The following is a 17,645-nucleotide window of genomic DNA, read 5'->3' on the forward strand; positions in this document are numbered from 1 at the left end:
TGCCTTTCTCCTCTGCACTTCGTGTTGCTCTAAGATAGACTTCCCGGTGTGTAACATGGAGAGTTCGCTCCCGGTCCTTTGGTTGGAAGCCGTGCCCGTTAGATGCTGACCCGTGGGATCTACCGGGCCCTGGCGGATGCCCTATCCCTCTCTGTGGGTGGTTGTCTACTTTTCGGGACTTATGTTGGGACAGGACCTGGAATCCTGCCCTCAATTGGTTGGATCCCCATTGCATGGAGAGTTTGGGGCCCAACTGTCCCTTTTTGGGTACAGTCTCCTTCTCCATACGGCGAGCACTGTGGACCCTGTACGGAGGTAAGTGTCCAAACCCCGATCCTAGTTTACTGCTGATGCCCCCGGATTATTTGGTTCGGTGAAGTCCGTGAAGGTGTCGTCACCGGGCAGGTATTTATCAAGCTGTGTAGAATTGGCGCCTGATCTAGTGCCCTGTGCCCCGTGCATGCTCCGGTCGTAGCGGTATCTCCGGTACCCAACCTGGCGACCCCTCTCCTGTGCCCCCGGGTCACTGTTGCACAGACCCAACTCAGACACGTCCGCAAACCTCTCCTGTATGCCACACTTCTCTCGACTCCTTACTGACTGCTGACCCCTCCGACTAGGCTGGCTAATCCCAGGGACTTGTTCCTTTCTATGGCGACCATCTCCTTACGTGGTTAACCCTCTATGCCCGGTATGGAGTGGAGTGTGAGTGGAGAACTAGGATTTTGGTTGTGCTTTGGTGGTATCGGCATTGGTACTCCAGGTCCCAGGGGGTAGGTCCTGCATCCCCAAGAGGATGCAGTTCCTTGGAGTGCCCTGAGTGTCTCAGGGGCGCTACATTACCTTTTGTAAAAGTGCAAAATTCAGCTATAAAGCAACATTTTTGTGAAAAAAAATGAAAATTTGTAATATGACGCCCTAAAGTTATCAAACTGTGATGTACCTGTAGGTTCAAAATGCTAACTATACCCCTCATATAATCTTTGATGCCTTTAGTTTTCCAAAATTGGGTCACTTGTGGGGGGTTTCTGCTGTTTATGTAGCTTATGGGCCCGGCAAATGCAACATGGTGCCAGCAATGTATTTCAGCCAAATTTGTGTTCCAGAATTCAAATAGCCCTCTTTCTCTTCTGAGCAGGGTCGTGTGTCCAAACAGAAGTTTCTGACCACATGTAGGGTATCGGCGCACTCAGAAGAAACAAGGTAACAAATGTTGGTGTCCATTTTGTTGTGCTATTTCTTGTAAAAGTGAATAAATTGGGGTAAAGCAACATTTTAGGTAAAATGTAAAAATAAATTTACATTCCACTTTGCAATCATTCCTGTGAAGCATCTGAAGGGTTAATAAACTTTTTGGATGTGGCTTTGAGTACTTTGAGAGGTACAGTTTTTAGAATGGTGTCACTTTTGGGTATTTTCTATCACATCGGCCTCTTAAAATGTAATACTCGTGGGTGCGAGTGGGCGTGGACCCACTGGGCCGCAGTACCGATTCACTAGAGGGGCGTAACTATGCACACACTGGGTTTTCACCAGAGCCTCTGGTGAGAGTGGACTGGGCTGCTGGTAACAACCAACTGCTACTCAGAGAGACACAGTACTGCGACAGCTGGCTACAGTGGTCGGGGAAGGGATACAGACAGTCTCTGATGGTTAGGTGCAGCTGGATTTGCTGATGCAGACTAGAGGGCAGGGATCGGCAGGTATAGAGGATTTGGCTGATATGGCATATAAAGACTGGTGTAATCAGCATGGCTGGCACAACAGGCACGGTGAGAACAGCAAGTTAGCTAGTAGGGTATATGTCTGATACAATGGGCATGGCTGATATGGATAGTGTGGCAGCGGGTAGGGCAGACACTGGCATACAGACTGATATTAGCAACACATAAATACAGCAGCAGCACAAGGACAATGGATCTGAGCACTGACAACGCATCACTAGGATAGACCATGTTGCCCAGGCATCTTCCATAAGGGGAAGGTGTTTTAAATACCTAGTACCTTTCAGCCCTAGGCTGAGAGGTATTTCCAGGTTAGGGCGCATTGGTACATTAAGAATAAATGCACGCACCCCTTAAATGCAGTTCCTAGAGGCCTGTATGGCATGCGCAGGCCCTTGGAGCCGGGGATGCAGAAGTTATTGATGAGCAGCCAGGAGGGTGAGTGTGCCAATGTCTTCGCTGGGAAAGGAGGGCAGAACAGTGTGGAGTCTCCGATAACAGCATTACACAAAGTCACTTCAAATGTGATGTGGTCCCTAGAAAATGGTTTTGTAAATTTTGTTGGAAAAATGAGAAATTGTTGACAAAAATTTTAACCCTTCCAACTTCCTAACAAAAAAAGTATGTTTCAAAAATTGTGCTTATGTAGAGAAGACATGTGGAAAATGTTATTTATTGACTATTTTACGTGATATAACTCTCTGGTTTAAGAGTATAAAAATTGAAAAATTGCTAAATTTTCATAATTATTGCCAAATGTCCTATTTTTTTTCACAACTAAAAATGTATGTTTTTTTGGGGGAACTTCTCTTTTTTTGGACATCGATGCAGGTCAGAATTTCAAGCACTAAGCACTTTCTGGTATGAATCCTACTTATATGTGTATGCTCGCATTCCTTTCCTTCTGCACTCTGGCACTTTAAACAAGGGAGGAGAACCTATGCTGCCGTCTCTGTGACATTTATTTATGTTTACATCATATATACTTTATGAATGGTCGTCATCAATATGGGATGCATGATCTTTTCTTAGCATACTGACCACATTGTGCTCCCTGGTATTATACTATCTTTGTGCCTATGTTGTCGGTGTCCTTTTATATGTTTTTACTATATGGATTTATTTTATGTGTGTGTGTCATCACTTTCGCATATATAAAAAAAAAGAGAAAAAATTTACATCACTTTCTTGCTAAAAAATTAATAATAAAGAACAGAAAATTATTTAAACACATATACACCTCTGTTGTGCTCCTGTTTTATTTAACTGTTTCATGCAGTTTGTGTTGGTGATAGGGAGGCAGGGTGCCAATTATGGTCACCCTATCAGGTTAGATATGGTTATATGGAGATTTTTTTGTATAATTATTGTATATAGTGCTCATCGGTCAGTGTATATAGTGATCATTACTGTATATAGTGATCAATTAGTGTATACAGTGCTCATCAGTCACTGTTTATTGTTTTCATTGGTCACTATATATAATGTTCATCAGTCACTGTATTAAGTGCTCATCGGTCACTGTGTGTAGTGCTCATCAATCACTGTATATAGTGTTCCTCATTCACCAGCCACTGTATATGGCCGCTCATTGGTCACTATATAGATAGAGTACTCACTGATCACTGTGCCTGAAGCTCATTAGTCACTGTATACATTGCTCATCAGTCTGTGTATGTAGAGCTCATCAGTTACTGTACACTCCCTGACAGAATTCTGTCGCTTATCCATGTTATGTAAATAAAAGCTTATAATCTGCACAAGCAACTACAGACCAGTCTCCAATCTCCCCTTCATCTCCAAACTCTTGGAGCGCCTGGTCTACTCTCATCTCACCTGCTACCTTTCCACTCACTCTCTTCTAGATCCTTCACAGTCTGGCTTCCGCCCTTTACACTCAACAGAAACTGCCCTTGTCAAAGTGACCAATGACCTATTGACAGCAAAACGTAATGGTGACCACTCTCTGCTTATTCTTCTTGACCTTTCTGCCGCCTTCGACACTGTTGACCACAGTCTCCTTCTCTCTATGCTCCATTCTATCGGCCTAAAGGACACTGTGCTCTCCTGGTTCTCTTTCTATCTTTCTGGCCGTTCATTCAGTGTATCATTTGCTGGCTCCACATCTTCTCCTCTCCCTCTCACTGTTGGGGTCCCTCAAGGCTCAGTCCTTGGCCCTCTTCTTGGAATGACCATCAGCAGATTTGGCTTTCAGTACCATCTTTATGCTGATGACACACAGCTATACACCTCATCCCCTGAGCTCACCCCCGCTGTACTACAGAACACTAGTGACTGCCTGACTGCAGTTTGCAACATCATGTCTGCTCTCTATCTGAAACTTAACCTTTCCAAAACTGAACTTCTTCTTTTTCCTCCATCCTCCAACCTTCCTAAACCTGACATCTGCCTCTGTGTGTGGCACAACGATAAGTCCTAGGCAGCAGGCCTGCTGTCTGGGTGTTATACTTGACACTGATCTTTCCTTCACCTCCCACATACAATCTCTTGCCCGCTCCTGCCGCTTGCACCTCAAGAACATCTCTAGAATCCGCCCCTTTCTCACTATGGAAACGACAAAAACCCTCACTGTGGCCCTGATCCACTCTCGCCTTGTCTACTGTAACTCTCTATTAATTGGTCTCCCCCTAACTAGACTCTCTCCTCTACAGTCCATCCTTAATGCAACAGCCAGTGTCACCTATCTGGCTAACCGCTACTCGGATGCCTCTGCTCTGTGCCAGTCATTGCACTGGCTGCCCATATATCACAGGATCCAATTCAAACTGCTTGTTCTCACCCACAAAGCTCTCCACAGTGCGGCACCCCCCTACATCTCCACCCTCCTCTCTGTCTATCACCCCACCCGTTCTCTACGCTCTGCAATCGACTTTCGACTAACATCCACACTAATTCGAACCTCCCACTCCTGGATCCAAGACTTCTTCCGAGCTGCACCAACCCTCTGGAACGCTCTACCCCAAGAAGTTAGGGCAAATCCCAACTTACTCAGCTTCAGACGCACCCTAAAGACGCATCTTTTTAGGGCGGCCTATCACACTCCCTAATCAGATTTGATTCACATAGTCCCTCTACAACTTCTCACAATATAACTCCACATCAAACTCCATGGCACCCAAAGGCATCTCAAGGCTCTGGCTCACTGGTCCAGGAAACCATTATCTATCCCCCATTTCCGTGAGATGGCTGGATTGTCATTGTAAATAAACACTTGAACCTTGCCTCTCCCCCCCCATCTCATTGTAGATTGTAAGCTCTCACGAGCAGGGTTGTGTTTTTTCTTTTTTTTCCCTCTAAATATTGTATTTCTATAACTGTTACTTGTTTGTATATGATCCTCCTGAATTGTAAAGCGCTGCGGAATATGTTGGCGCTATAGAAATAAAGATTATTATTATTATTATAATCTGACTTTAAATTCATCCATTGGTTTTATAAATTACTCTTTTGAAAGCTGAAACCCTCTCAAATTTGGTTTAGGTTATGAAAATAAAGTTACTGCAAAGCTGAAATATTGATCATTTAATGAACACAGAAAGGTCAGATTTTGGCAAGGCAAAAGTTTTGTTGCCTTGTTATATAATGCACCCAATCCTAGTTTATGTCCTCACCTGTGCTCACTAAATGATCGGTTAATTAGTGGGTGTGTATAAAAATAAACCCAGCACCCCAGACCTTCACTTGAACTACATCTTGACCTCTGACAACATGCCAAAAATCCACAATGCGACCAAAGCCTTGATTATCAAGAGGCTGAAGACCAGATCCACTGCAGAGGTGGCTGACACCTTTAATGTGTCTCAGCGTCAAGTACAAAGAATTAAAAAAAGATTTGAAGAGCCTGGAGATGTTTTTGACAAGCCCAGGTCCGGCAGACCCCGCAAGACAACTGCTCAGAAGGAACGTTTGTTGGTTAGAAAATCCAAAGCCAGCCCCTCTTCTACTGCAGCAGAGCTCCAACAGGCCTGGTCATCTCAAGTCCCTGTGTCAACTAGAACAGTTTGTAGGATTCTGTCTTGAAATGGCCTCCATGGTCGAATCAGTGCCCAGAAGCCAGTACTAAACAAAAGGCAATTAACACTAGAAGTCCCAGAAATTTCGAGCTCCCCCCTGAAGTCCCGAAAGAGGGTCAAATGAAAATACAATAAACTGAATAGAACTAACTAGAAACTAAATGGCTAAACTCAATGGAAAACAACAACCTCCTGTAGTGCAACAGTAATGGCCATAATTACAGAACAAAAGACGGTGATTATAGGATGTTACCTAAAATCCTTCAGGTCAGTCAACCCGTCTCATTATTAGTCATTATATACGATTCTCATCAATCGCTGTATGTAGTGCTCATTAGTCAATGTATATAGAGCTCATCAGTGTATATAGCGCTCATCAGTCACTTATATATAGTGCTCATTAGTAACTGTATATATGGTAATTCTTATCAGTTACTATAAGGCTATGTTCACACACTGCATCTTTTAGGCTACTTTCACACTTGCGTTGGACGGCTTCCGTTGCTATTGTGGCGCCCTGGACAAGCCAGGTCGTCACAGGTACTGCAACAACACACCCCACACCCCAGTTAGGCACATCAGTCACACACACATCCTTGTTGCCTCCACCAGGGGCTGATGTCCACACCAGGTGGGGTGGAGCCAGGCGGTTGGCCCCACCCACTAAGGAGTTCACAGTCCTGGAGGCGGGAAAAGGAAGGGAGAACAGTTAGAGAGGTGAAAGAGAGAGGAGTGCAGTTAGGGAGAGTGGAGGAGTAAGTGGCAAGAGAGGAGCAGTCTGACCGTGTCTGGGTACGTGGCCCGGGCACATACAGCAAGGTTGGCAGACGGTGGTGGCCGTCTGCAGGAGAGGCCGATCGATGCGGAACCGTAGGACCGGGGTCGGGCGGTGGCCCGCCGGTACCAAACCGGGGAGCGAAGAGAAGCCAGCACCATTTGGCAGGGCTTACGGACCCCGACTAGGCTTGGAGTCGCCGTTAAACCGGTCAAATCCGTTAGCGACGGGAACCTCCGGGGTTTCCCAGCAGCAAAGACCCGATTGAAGGCAACCGTCCAAACCGTGAAGGGAAATACAGTCACCGCCAAGGCTACAATTCCCAGGGCCAGAGCCTGCGGGCAAAAGGAGCTCCTCCGGCGCCTATCAAAGCTGGGGAGCGGGTTACCGGTGGGAAGCCATCGGGGCCGAAAACACACTACAGGTGCAGGGAAAGGCAGCCACCGCCAACCTACCGGGAGTGACCACTGCAGCCGTTTGTTTTACCAGAGACTCCGTGTACGTTATTGGCTGAGTGAGTACCACCGTGCCGTCTGGCACCGCGCTGCCCCCACGACCCTGCACCTCACCAAACCCTGCCATCCACATTCCAGTCACCTCACCGGGCCCCGGGACCACCCAAAACCCCCCTACCCACGTAGGGGAGAGAAACATCTCGGCTGCTCCCTGTCATCGCTCCCGGGATCCCCGTCCAGAGCAGCGGTGGTGTCCCAACCTCAGCACAAACCGTGGATGGCGTCACGGACCGACTTCCCAAATCCCAAAAACGATCCCCTTTTCACTCACGGGCGAGGAGCGCCGCTCGAGTCCCCGGATCCGGCCCACCGCTCGAGCCAGCGAGCAGCAAGCAGCAGGCTGCAGCAGCGCCGGACCCGAGCGCCAGCGAGAGTGCAGCAGCGACGGCTCCCTCCCCGCCCGCGACACTATCCGCAGCCTTGAGGAATTACGGTAACCGTTTATAATAGTTTTATTTCCATGCATTGGGAACATTGTACAGTTTTCTAAATCAAAACATGCAGAGAAATTTAGATCATTTTTAACTACTTTACAGAAAATATAAAAAAATGAACGTTTGGCTGTTCCAAAGGAGCAAAATTTTGGTTCCAGTCCAACAAAATTGAGGTTATGGAGGGACCAGCCCAATCCCCGCACCTTAGTCCAATAGAACACTTGGGGTGACATAAAAAATGCCATTTCTGAGGCAAAGCCAACAAATGCAAATAAATTGTGGGATGTAGTCACATCATCCTGGGCTGGATTAAGAGTTGCAGGTGCCAGACGTTGGTTGACTCTATGCAACACAGATGTGAAGCAGTTATAAAAATCTGTGGCTATACAACTAAATATTAGTAGTGATTCACAGGAAGGCTGAATCCTAAACAAAAAGGAGAACAGATTCTGAGTATGTAAAGACAAATGCAGACACTGCTATTTTTGGAACAACCCAATGTTCATTTTTTATATTTTCTGTAAAGTAGTTAAACATTATCTACATTTCTCTGCATGTTTTGATTTAGAAAACAGTGTGCAATATTCCCAATGCATGGAAATAAAACTATTCCACATTATTAAAAAAAATTATGATTATGGGGGGGCGTGGCTGGTCATGGCTGAGTGAGGACGCGCTCTGTATCAGCTCCTCAGCACTAATTTCATATCCACCGGCATCCATCTGCTAACATAGGCAAAACTAACCCCAGACGGTCCAGGACCCGCTCCTCCATCCGGCTGGAACCCGATATCAAGACTTACCTTTCTGAACCGAGGAGCCTGTCAGCTAAAGCTCCTGCTCGGCCTGCACAGGAGCTGGAGGAAGTAGCTGCGGGTCAAGCGGGAATAGGAGTGAAAGGTTGCCGCACGGCAGGAACGACCGAGAACACCGTGCACCGAGGCGCAATTGGTGAGTGCCAGGATGCCCTGGAGGAAGCCCTGACCAGAGATTCAGATGGAAGTGGTGACCGGGAGGCGCCATTGCAAGATGGCGGCGAGTGCCAGCAGGACAATGTGCAACATGCAGGATCCCGGCCGGGAGGGGTGATTAACACCTCGCCCGAATCATTGCCAGGCTGCGGAGGAGCAGCGCAGGGTGCAGAAGAGGGGAGAGTCGCCCCTGGAAAACTACCCGCTCAGCAACCTCCCTCCCTGCCTGCCTCTGCTGGATTCCGAGGTGAGGGAGGCTCTTTGACCCCCACGGAGGGTACTGCCTCGGGGCCTAGTGATGCGGCCCCCCTACCTTCCTCGGGGGCCTTGGAGACAATCGCATGGACACTGCAGGGGGGGACCCCCACTCTTGGACAGTCCCCACAATGGTTGACAGGCTCCTCCTGGGGGGGTAGCCCTCCTCCAAACCCTCCGGCATTACTGAAAACGCAGCATTGTTACATTCAGGGGGGTCCCAGATTCCAATGGCATGATCCCCAGGAAGCAGCTTTGATCCCCCTGAGGGAGAGACCATACCTACCCAGCGGCCCTCAGTGGTCATGCCCTGCAACCTCACATGGCACACAGCAGGGGGGCCCCCCCTCTACCCTCCCCAATGGCTTCTATGGGGGAGGACAGGCCGGCCTCTTTGGCAGATCTTCGTGCTCTTCTGCAGGCTATACCCACCAATAGTGATATTGTGGCTTTGGCAAACCAGGTGGTGGCAAAGTGTAAGTGTACCGCCCCACGCTCGGCTGCAGCCGAGCTGCTCGGGTCCGGGCTCGCTGGTAGGTGGCTCGAGTGCTTTCGGATCCAGGGGCCCCATGGTCACTTCGATCTGAAAGGGGGGCTGGCGGTTTAGGGGACGTAGGTGTACGGCTGGAGCCGTGGTTAAGTTCGTGATGCCACCCATGGGATGTGGTGAAGGTGTAGACACCACCGCTGCAGTTACGGGGCACCCGGGGGAGATGTTTACGCAGCAAGATGTTAACCCCTTCATGGGAAGGGATGGTGGCCTCAGGACCCGTTGGGTGTTGTGTGGTTGAGCGGTGCAGGGAGGTGCGCAGCCGGAGGGCACTGTTGTACTCACGATTAGTAACACACACAAGCCTCTGGTAAAACAAGTTGATGGTGGTCGGTGCCCGCAGCCGGCTGAGTTGGGTCCCCCACCCTGTTGGTGGTCTCGGCCTTTTTCCTGCACCGTGTTGTGTATCTGTAGACTGCCTGCGCTTCAGCGACGGGAGTCTGCTCTCCGGCTTTGTGGATGTTGGGAGAACCTTTTGCCCGCAGACGCTGGCCCGTGGGATCTCTCTGCCTGTGCGGAGGCTTTCTATCCCCCTCGTTGGGCTGTTGGGACTTTGGGTGAGAAAGGACCTATAGTCCAGACCGCAATCAGTTAATTAACTCGGTCCAGTGGCTTCTGGACCTCGTTTCAGGGTCTGAGTACCCCCCTTTGTGCTCCGGTTTCCTAGGCGGTTCCCCGGGTCGGTACCGGCGGGCCACTACCCTGTCCCGGTCCACCACGGTTCCACCAAGCCGTCTTCCTGGCTCCTGCAGGCTGAGGCCACCGCTTGCCTCCTAGCCAAAGGTGCCCGGCCCCCAACCCCGGCACCTGTCAGTTCTCTGCAGACCTGCCACACAGGCCTGCCTCCTCCACAAACTCCTACTAACAACTCCCAACTCACTTGTGTTTTCCTGCCTCAGGCCCTCTGAACTCCTCGGTGGGCGTGGCCAACCGCTTGCCTCCACCCTCTGGTATGTCCATTAAGCACTGAGAGAGGTGACTAGGTTTTAATGGTTGGCTGATGACACCTTTTTAGGGGACAGGTGTTGTGCGGGGCGCTATCTGTTACTACCTGGCTAGTTCAGGGCGTCACACTCCCACTTGGTTAACTACAGACCGTCCGCGGGCTGTCCGACCACCACCGTTTCATTTTCTGAACTGCAAAGGATAAAAACATATTTAGAGGTATACTAACATTTATACAACTTAAGCATATTTGGCTTTCTTCCCTTGCGGGAGGCATGTTACTTAAACATTGCAAACAATTTTATTAACCAGGAATGGGACGGGACCGGGTCCTTTCACTTGCCCACCCAAGCAAACCTAGCCCTGATGCTGCCTCTAAGAACTAGGTCAGCACCCCTTTTCCCCAGTCCAGGAATAGGGTTCAGGTCCGGGTATTGCGCATACGGGCCGGGTAATAAGTTCCTTTCCCAGCAGTCTCTCAGAGGCCCCACGTCCAGGGGACCCCTGGCCCGGAGGGTTGTCACCGGTTTGCATGGTGACGGGACCTCGGCCTCCTCTGCCGCAGGCCCTTCCCCCAACCAGCCTCTCTGGAGACTGTAGGACCTGAAAGATTTGTCCGGGGATTATTTACAAGCCCAAAAGTTATTGGGTGGCCTGCAAGCTCTCGGCCATGTTCATTTAAAATGGGCTATAACGGGGCCAAAACAAAGTCCCAAAGGGGACGGGCAGTATGGTAGCCGGGAACCGCTACCTTTCCCAACAGTCTTTGGAATCAGGTTAGAGTCTCGGGTGATTGGCATTCATTCACACACCTATTTACATAATCACCTGCTGCACCCCTAGATGGCAGTTTCCCGGTATCTAAGCGGGGGCTGACCTAGATTAGGGTGCGTGGACCTCCTGGGCCCAACACTCTCAGGTGAAGGTAACGGGGGAGAGGGGACGACTGGTCCCTCTTCCCGGGTGTCGGGTATGGCGGGTAGAGACCTACGAGGCGTGGTTTAGGTGCATCCCTGGGCGCTTGCTCGGATGGCTTGCTGGCGGGCATCTCCTGCTCCATTTCTTCCACGGGTTGTGGGAACATTATCACAGGGACAATCACCGCACAGTTCTGCGTAGGCCAATCAGCTGGAAAGTCGACCATTACTGTATATGTCGCGGGCGGCAGGGCGCTGCTCGACTTAACGCTGACGCTCAGGTCCGGCGCTGCTGCTGCTTGGTGGCTTGAGCGGTGGGCCGGATCCGGGGACTCGAGCGGCGCTCCTCGCCCGTGAGTGAAAAGGGGAGGATTGTTTGGGGATTGAGTCCGTGACTCCACCCACGGTTTGTGGTGAAGGTGGACACCACCGCTGCTGGTGACGGGGATCCCGGGAGCGTTGTTAGGGAGCAGCTGGGATGTTTTCCCCCTCCGTGGGTAGGGGCTGGTGGGCCCGGGGCCCGGTGAGGTGACAGGGAGGCAGGGCTGGCGAGGTGCAGGGTCGCTGGGACAGCGTGGCGCGGTGCCGGATGGCACTGGTGTACTCACTCAGCAATAGAAAGTCACAAGAGTCTCCGGTAAACCAAACAGCTGGATGAACGGTTCCCGCAGCCGGCCGCAGTGTCTCTATCCCCGGACAGGTGATGGTGGCTGTCTTTCCCTGCACCTTAGTAGTTTGCTTTTGACTCCGATGGCTTCCCAACGGTGGTCCGTTCCCCGGCGTATAGGTGCCGTAGGAGCCCGGTTTGCCCGCAGGCGCTGGCCCTTGGGTTTCTAGCCTTTGGCGGTGGCTGTATACCCGCACGGTGCGGACGGTTGCCTTCAAACGGGACTTGGTAGTTGGGAAACCCCTGGGGTTCCCGTCGCAGTCGGATTTGACAATTAACGGCGGCTCCAAGCCTGGTCGGGGTCCGATGGCCCTGCCTGTGTGTGCTTAGTTTCACTTCGTTCCCCGTTCCGGTACCGGCGGGCCGACGCCTGACCCCGGTCCTTTCGGCTCTGCGGAGCTCCACTAACTCCTGCAGACGGCCACCACCGTCTGCCAACCTTGCTGTACGTGTCCGGGCTCCGACCCAGACACCAGTGTTGCTCCTCACACTTCCACTCTCTAAACTCTTCTTTCTGTTTTTCCCGCCTCCAGGACTGTGAACTCCTCGGTGGGTGGGGCCAACCGCCTGGCTCTACCCCACCTGGTGTAGACATCAGCCCCTGGAGGGAGGCAACAAGGGTTTTGTGTTTGACGTGTGTTTCTGTCCGGGGGGGTGTGAGTGTGAATGTTGTTCATGTGCCTACCTGGCTTGTCCAGGGCGCCACATATAGATCACTCCTTTCTTTTCCTCCACGCTCGGTGTGGGCACAGGGGCCTCATCTACCAGTCTCAGGGGACCCGGGCATCTCTTCCGGTGGTCCCTGGAAACCGTGGCTGTAGTTCTCCCCTGGTCACGGCTAATCAAGTAGGTCTCATTCTCCCATCCAGTGGGCTGTATGACGTAGGGGGTCCTTTCCCATTGATCGTCGAGGTTGTGCGTTCTCCTTTTACACTTCATCACCACATCTCCAAGTCCAAAAGGGACAGCTTGAGCCCACTTGTTGAAGCGCTGCTCTTGCTTTTCTCGATTTCGACGCAGATTCCTTTCCACATACTCTTGGATCTGTCGGTACTGCGTCTGTCGCTTGGCATCCCAGTTGGCAGTGGAGGGAAGAGCTTCGGGCATCTCTATGTCCATTTCTAGGTCCACTGGCAGCCACCCTGGCCGGGCTCTCATCAGGTACGCAGGCGTGCATTTGGTGGAGCTGCAGAGGATGTTATTGTACATGTCCACCAAGTCAGGCAACTTCTCCGGCCACAGGTTCCGTTCTTCCAGGGGTAATGTCTTGAGGAGGTTAAGGACCAGATGGTTCATTTTCTCGCACATCCCGTTAGTTTGGGCATGGTAGGGCGTGGTCCGGATCTTCCTACACCCGTACAAGTGGCAGAACTCCTGGAACACTTCTGCTTCAAAGGCCGGGCCCTGGTCCGTGAGCACCCTCTCCGGGTAGCCATGCGGCCGGCAAAAGTAGGCCTGGAAGGCTCTGGCCGCAGTACGGCCTGTCAAATCTTTAACGGGAACAACCACCATGAATCTTGAGTAGTGGTCTACAATGGTCAGGGCATAGGTATACCCGCTCCGACTGGGCGTGAGATTAACATGGTCCAAGGCGACCAACTCCAGCGGCTGGTGAGTAACAATCGGCTGTAACGGGGCCTTCTGACTGGTTTCATCCCGCCTTCTCAGCGTACAGGGACCACACTCTCGGCACCAGGCCTCCACGGACTCTCTCATCCCGCTCCAGTAAAACCGCTCCCTCAGCAGTAGAGTTGAGCGCGGTTCGAGGTTCGCCAATTTCATGGTCGAGTGATTTTGGGGGGTGTTCTAGATCGAACTAGAACTCGAGCTTTTGGTAAAAGTTTGGCAGCTCGAGTTACGTTCGAGAACGGTTTGATCAGCAAAAAGCCTAGCTAATTACTAGCTTGCTTTTAACTGTAATAGTGTGAGTCACTCTGTGATTCACACTATTATCTAATTTCAGCGTATAGTGTGCGGGGGGGCGGGGTTTAGATCTGTGTTGCTGAGAGAATGCCGATCGCCATTTTTTTTTTTTCTTCCCTAAGCGCGCGTGTAGTGGGGCGGGCCAGCATGTCAGCCAATCCCAGACACACACACAGGTAAGTGGACTTTTTGCCAGACAAGCAAGGGCATGTGTCATAGGTTGTGAATGTCACATGTCCTTGCATTATGAATTCGTCCATTTTCCCTCACAGCGCCATTATCTGCCTTCTGCGTCTGGGTGACAGTCACCGTTCAGGCAGCTCCTGACGCCGGTCCTGCTGTGTACGCTATACACACAGCGCTTTACAGAATAGGGACAGAAGTTTATTTCAGCCCTTTTCAGGGCTCATTTTCTCGGGCTCAGAGCCATAGGTGACAGTCAGGTCCGTGGAAACGCTGTATACAGCTTCAGATAACAGCGTCTGTGTACCTAAGCTCAGGGAATTCCTTGCTGCATTTCACCATTAGGAGGGATAGAAAGTGAGGCTTCCTTTCCTCTACACTGACCCACAACCCGGCCACTGTACCCTCCTGCCCTTTTCTGCAAAGCTATTTTAATAGCAAAAAGTGCTGCCAGTTAGTGCCATCCAAAGAGTGGCTGCTGTACTCCATTAGTGTCCCACTTGTGCCAAGCAAGTCCCACCACCTCTGCATTGTACCCTGCTGCCCTTTTTTGCAAAGCTATTTTAATAGCAAAGAGTGCTGCCAGTTAGTGCCATCCAAAAAGTGGCTGCTGTACTCCATTAGTGTTCCACTTGTGTCAAGTGACTCGCCCACCCCAGGGCTATGGGACACCCGGTGCCGGGCCGGACTAGTCCGGGGGGTCGTCAGTGGTGGCGGGGCCTGACTCCGTGACCCTGACGGGAGTCAATTAATATGGCTTCAGTGTTGGGGGTGATTAAAGTTTATATTATTCGTGACGCCACCTGTGGTTTGCGGCTATTAAGCCGCCGCTGCTGTATGGGGCCTCCGGGGTGACGGAACGGCAGCAATGGTGGTACTGCTCCCCACAGGTGGAGCTGGACCCCGGGGCAACAGTTGGTGCTTGTAAGTGGCGATGCAGTTGCGGTGTAATGCAGGGCCGACAGGGATGTGAAAGGACCGGACACAAACAACAGTCTCTTTACCTTCTCCTCTTTTACTGTGCAAACGGTTAGTCCTGGGAGACCGTTACAGGTGGTAGAGGGCTCCGGCCGGCCTGGAAGTAACTGAGGTATCTTTTTGGCCAGCTGAGTATGAGGCCTACTCCCTGTTCTTTCTTTGCTTTCATAGGACCCTGCACTCTGAGTTAGCAATGGCCCTCTTGCTGCTGGGACCGGTGGTACGTCCCTCTCTCTGTGTGGTAGGCTGCGCAGGCCCTCTCTGATGATTCTCTGCTGGAGTCCACACCGGGCCCTGGTGATGCAGCTGTACCTTCAGGTTGCTTTGGGGGGCCAGGAGACCTGCAGTCCTCCTGCCCTTCGGATTCGGCTACCAGGGAAGGGTTTTACACCCTGGCGGCCACAGACTCCGATGTCTAGTTCTCCTCTGCGCCTCTCTGCCAATCCTGCTTCACTGGGCCAAGCTATTCCAGCTCCAGGCCCCAGTCCACAGGACAGCACTACTCTGCGTCTTCACTCTCCAAACTTTCCTCACAGACTGAACACTAACTCCTCCCTCAGGTCAGGCTTGAGGAATGGTCCCTGGAACTCGAGGTTCAGAGCTCCCTCTGCTGGTGTGTCGCCCTGGGCAAGCCAGGGGACACGGGTCACAGCACCACCACACCCCACACTCCAGGTAGGCACACCATGCTAACCAGAAATCCTTGTTGCCTTCCTCCAGGAGTCTGTTGATGCACACCAGGGGGTGGGCCAGGCGGTTGGCTCCGCCCACCGAGGAGCTCACAACTCTGGCGGCAGGAAGTAACCAGGCAGAGTAGCCCAGGCAGGGCAAGAGTGAAGTTGAGTTAAGTAGAGGAGTTAAGAAAGTGAAAGTGAAAGTAGAAAAGAGGAAAGGGAGGAAAGCAAGTAAAGTGACAGAAGAGAAAGAAAGCCTGAAGGGTCCAGCTTTGTGGAGGGCCAGAACAGCAAGGTCAGCGACGGCGGTGACTGTCTGGAGGGGGACCGTTTGGAAGTTCCTGGAAGGACCCCGTTGGCTGTGTGCCCGGTGGTCTGGAGCAGTGTTCCGAAGGACAGTCAGCACCAGGGCAGGGGCCTCTCGGACCCCGGCAAGGCTAGGAGTCGCCAAATTTGCCGAATCCGTCAGTGAAGGGGACGTAGATCCCCCAACAACCAAGTCCCGATTGACGGCAACAGCCCGACCATTACCGGGGAGACACCGCCACCGCCAGGGCACCAGTTTCCCCAGGGCCAGCGCCTGCGGGCAAAGTGTAGAGCTCCTCCGGCCCAGATTGCAGTCGGGGAGCGGGTAACCGGAGGGAATCCACCGCTACCATCAGACAACACAGGTGCAAGGAAGAGAGACGTCACCGTCACCTACCGGGAGTGCAGGTGCAGCCGTCTGTGGGACCGTCCTACCAGCCGTTGGTTTACCGTACAAACTGTGTCCGTGTCTCAGGCTGAGTGAGTACCACAGTGCCGCAAGGCACAGCGCTGCCCCCGCGTCCCTGCGCCCACCGGGCCCTACACTTCACATCACTTCACTGGGCCCCGGGATCACCAACCCCTACCCACGGAGGGGCAACACAACACCTGGCTGCTCCGCATCACCATCCCCGGGACCCCCATACTGAGCAGCGGTGGTGCAATCACCACAACCGTGGGTGGCGTCACGAACTATAACAATCCCCACACCCAACAAACACCCCCTTTCACTCACGGGCGAGGAGTGTCGCTCGAGACACCCCGGGATCCGGCCCACAGCTCGAGCCACCAGGAGCAACTGCCGGACCCGAGCAGAAGGGGTGAGCGCGGTGTGCTGACACCCTCCTCCCCGCCCGCGACAACTTGGCGTCACGAACAGGATCTTACCGCTCTGCCGTCTGGTAGAGGTGCGCCTTGTTACCGCCGGAGGTATCTGGCAGAAAAATTTCAGAAGCCGCCATCTTTGGCGCGAAAAGTTCCCGCTCGAGCGTCTTCTCGAGCAGTAGAGGCGCGAAGGCCAAAACCCCGCCCCGAGAGAGGAGGGGCCGGAAAGAGCTAAGGGGGACGCGATGGCGGCTGGCGGCATGTAGTCGCCGCTATAAAAGCAGGGACGCCAGGACCTTGCAAGAAGACCGTTCCTGGAAGCAAACAGTGAAGATACCATGTGGATGCCGTCCCGAAACACCGTGGCCCCCGCACCGGGAACCGCAGCGTGGGTGGAGATCCGGACCGCGCAGCTCCATCTAAGGCTGCAGGTCAAAATGCAGCTCCTCTTGGAGGAATGGGAGACCGACATGGCGGACGTTATAGCCACCGTGCGGAGACGCGAGGAGGAAGCGGAGGAAGGGAGGGTGAGTGACCCACGCCCCTATGTCCCGGAGGGACCGGTCGCTGAGGGACCCGGTCCAAGCCCTCTCCCCCCGTTGCCTCCCTCGCCACCCGTCTCGGGGTCCGTGACCCCGCCACTAGGCCCGCTACCACCGCAACCGGTAGCGATACCCAGCCCGTCCGCCCCAGCGGACCGACCTGTAGCCGGAGCCCGTAGCAAACCGGAGGCATTGCCTTGGAAGGCCCCGAAGATTGTGCCAGAGACAGTCCCCGAGCAGCTTCCCGAGCCGGAGCCGATGACCCGCTCCGAGCCGAAGGCCCAACTGCGGAAAGCCCCTGTGCCCATCCCCCACACCTCGGCTGAGGTGGCGCCGGGTTGTTGCTGCAAGGCAGCGCCCAAGGCCATGACACCGCGGGATACGCTACCCACCTTCCTGACAGTGGGTAACGTGCTGGATGTCCCGC

Source organism: Anomaloglossus baeobatrachus, chromosome 5 (genome assembly GCF_048569485.1).
Source record: "Anomaloglossus baeobatrachus isolate aAnoBae1 chromosome 5, aAnoBae1.hap1, whole genome shotgun sequence".
In the NCBI taxonomy this organism is placed as follows: Eukaryota; Metazoa; Chordata; class Amphibia; order Anura; family Aromobatidae; genus Anomaloglossus; species Anomaloglossus baeobatrachus.